Here is a 3,967-nt window from a genome sequence, read left to right on the forward strand (position 1 = left end):
TCCCTAACCTACTTTTTAGGGTTCCGTAGTCAACTAGGAACCCTTATAGTTTCGCCATGTCTGTCTGTCCGTCCGTCCGTCCGTCCGTCCGTCCGTCCGCGGATAATCTCAGTAACCGTTAGCACTAGAAAGCTGAAATTTGGTACCAATATGTATATCAATCACGCCAACAAAGTGCAAAAATAAAAAATGGAAAAAAAATGTTTTATTAGGGTACCCCCTACATGTAAAGTGGGGGCTGATATTTTTTTTATTCCAACCCCAACGTGTGATATATTGTTGGATAGGTATTTAAAAATAAATTAGGGTTTACTAAGATCGTTTTTTGATAATATTAATATTTTCGGAAATAATCGCTCCTAAAGGAAAAAAAGTCCTTCCCCCCCCCCTTAACTTTTGAACCATATGTTTAAAAAATATGAAAAAAATCACAAAAGTACAACTTTATAAAGACTTTCTAGGAAAATTATTTTGAACTTGATAGGTTCAGTAGTTTTTGAGAAAAATACGAAAAACTACGGAACCCTACACTGAGCGTGGCCCGACACGCTCTTGGCCGGTTTTTATTAAATGTAGTCTAACATGTCTACCTATTACATATTATTATGTTGAAAAGGTCTGTTTGTTAATAAATAATTATAACAGATTTTTATAGTATTTTCTTACTTTTACCAGGGGCGGCTCACTCCGCGCTTTTATCGCCGCGCTACAAGTACATGTCGGCGGCCGCGAATTCGCGGCCCATTCAGTGGTGACGACTTTCGCGCCGCGCAATAAAATTCAATGTCGCCTGCTCGCGTGCGGTCCGTTTGTTAATGTAGGTAAAAAATTAGAATGGCGGCATTTTGTGGACATCAAAGGAGTGAGCCTTCAGTACTTGTACTATTATATATTCTGTGCTTTTACCTCTGTGCGAGGCTAGCGGTCTCATATGGTACCAGCAATCATTCCAAAAACCGAAGGTCACACATTTTTTTACTGAAATATTGTTACCTTTAGTCAAATAAACCATAGATATATTTAAAGAACTACAAACATTGGATTTAACAAAAAACACTCACTCAATGGGGCTAAGTATCTTGATTGTGTACACTTATGAGGACACCGTGAATCAATATACATTTTAAATAAAGAATAACGATTAAATGGCGGTATGGTCTCAGTCGTTGGAGGTATACATACAGTACCTGTACAAGATAAAATATTATACTACTGTGTATAATGTATAATAAAAACTATGCCAAGCATAACCAAATAAGGATGTAATTCTGAAAATAAGTGATTGAAATAAACAATTTGGTAGTTGTGTTGTTTTATTTTATATGTATTCAAGGAGATGAAGAATACAGGTATGCTATGTGCAAATTTCTTTTTTGATGATTTTTAATTGCAAGAATCCATTTGGCCTCAATGGTCTGGAATCCAATTAAAATCGTAGGCAAGCTCGGGTGCCAAGTAAATGATATTATAAGATTAGGAATAATAGGAATGCATCCTTAAAATTAACGTAACTAAGAAAACACCGTGTAGAATATTCATATGTCTTGAGAGAATCTGTATCTCTCTCAGTTTTTCTCACTCAGAAGGTGGATCTTCAACACGTCTCGGGTAGTCCGGCGGTTCCTCTTTCTGCAGCCAAGATGAAAGCGAAACCTTGTCCTGATTGTTGACATTTAACTGAAAGTTTAAAGAAATTTAGTAGGTAGTAAAATCACGTTTTTAAAACAAAGATGTCAAATCAGGTAAACAGCTGAACATAAAAAAATCTCTTTAATCGAACTGAAAGAGAGAGAGGCTTTATAACAACAAAAATAGGGTGTGAAATTATTGAGGAATTCGATACGACTGGACGATAATTTCAAGAACAGAGGATTGAGGCCCAAATTAATAAGTAGTTATGACTTATGAATGCTAATTGTTACCAGAACTGGTTTCAGACAATACGTATGTTGTCCCATAAACATAGTAAAAAATCTAGGTATTAGGAACCCTTTTACTCAAAAACTGTCCGTAGTTGAAGCTGTAGACAGATCCTTAGTCATTAACATATTATCTTCATCAATTTTCACAGCTAGGTAGTACCTATCTAGTACGTATAGAGTACCTATCTCTGCTGACATTAGAATCCCCTTAGTCAAAGTCCAATCCATCAGAAAGGTATTAATTTTATTTATTATTTTAAGCCAAGCTCAGTTTAGTCAAGACTAATTTAAAACTGTAAATTAAACATAAACGCACTGGCTAGCTCAAACTTGTACGTTACAAGGTAAATCAACTGATGATTATTTTATTTTACATTTTGTCAGAGTTTCGTTTCCTTTCAACCCCTTATTTGCTAAGTCTGGCATAGAAACATGAGTAGTTTCATGCGCTCTGCCTACCTCTTTATGGGATACAGGCTGATTGTATGTATATTTGTAAATATTATTTTATGTAAACTTTATTGCACAATTCATTAAAAAAGTACAAAATTCGAACTTATTTACTGACAAGTTTTATGTGATAGATCAGTAAAAAACCTGAAGCTGTAAAAACAACCTAACAAAACCATCATATTTAGAATAAAACTGATGTAATATAAAACAAAATTAAAGTTTTTGAAATATAGAACGTTAACTAAGGTTTTTTTAGCAAAGTTATTTTTTAATCTTTAGTATAGTATGATTTAGGGGAGTGTACAAGTTTGTAATGGGGTGGCAACGCGCATGTGACACTCTTTGAGTTGCAGGCGTCCATAGGTTACGGTAACCGCTTTCCATCAGGCGGACCGTATGCTTGTTTGCCACCGACATAGTATAAAAAAAAATAAAAAAACCTAAATTATTTAGTTAAATTGATAACCAAGGTACAAATTTTGTTTAGTTTTTTTTTTTATATTGTGAGATGTGTATCATAACCTAGAGGAACTACACTGTTCAGTTTTATAAATAGTGGCTAAAAATTAGTGGAAATTAATATATGAAATAAAAGTTTATCATAATACAGACTTAGGTATATACGTACGCTTACTTTGTACCTTATGCTCGTTTAGCATGTCGTGTACTGGATATAATGAACTAATAAATATTATGCATTATTTGTATAAAATCCTTTAACTGATGGTATCTGAAATAAAAACTTAGGTACACAGTAAATATAGACTAACTTAAAAATAACCAAATAATCCACCAAAATGAATTCCCACGGGAAGTACGAGTAATTAGTCAACTATGCCTATTACATCAATATTACTCGCTAAATTCTATGGCCAAGGAATGGACCAAGCCTAGGGTTTCCTAGTACTATCGAAGAGGACCTTCTTTATATATTATCTGAAGTAACTCTCTAACTTCACCATACCAGTCCAGTCTACTACATATTAGTAATGATCAATCCTTCTAATTAGTACTAGTACCTATCAAATACCAGAAGCGATGTTATGCCTTATCGTATACTCCTTATGCTAAGAAATGATGATGGTTACACGTCGTCCTGTAGAAACAAACCCATTCGTTGTTTGTGAAATTTCTTGAAAATATTTATTAACATGTAAATATTTGTCTCTTAACTATTTAAAAACGCACTATAGAATAAATAGCTTTTTGGTTTTTCACCGGGCAAGTTGCCCAGAGATTCCTTGTACTTACTTACTTACTTTTACAGACATGATTGATGTTTTGAAGTTTTAATTATCAATTTGTAGTTATGAAGATGACGGTTAATGCAGTACAAGGATATTCTTTTTTTTTTCATTTTTCATTTATTTAACATTAAAGTCATGTGCATTACAGAAGGTGTTAGTTTGAGGTAGTCAGTACATGACACCCGGGTAGGGCGCATAATGTTAGTACTTATGAGGTACTTACTTATATACTAGTCTACATATTACCTACTTATACAATTTCTAATTCAACTCAATTCAATTTTTTTCCATACCATCTTCGATTCCTATTTCTATATACCTCTATATAGAAAAAAATGGAGTAGG

Source organism: Leguminivora glycinivorella, unplaced genomic scaffold, assembly GCF_023078275.1.
Source record: "Leguminivora glycinivorella isolate SPB_JAAS2020 unplaced genomic scaffold, LegGlyc_1.1 Scaffold6, whole genome shotgun sequence".
NCBI lineage: Eukaryota > Metazoa > Arthropoda > Insecta > Lepidoptera > Tortricidae > Leguminivora > Leguminivora glycinivorella.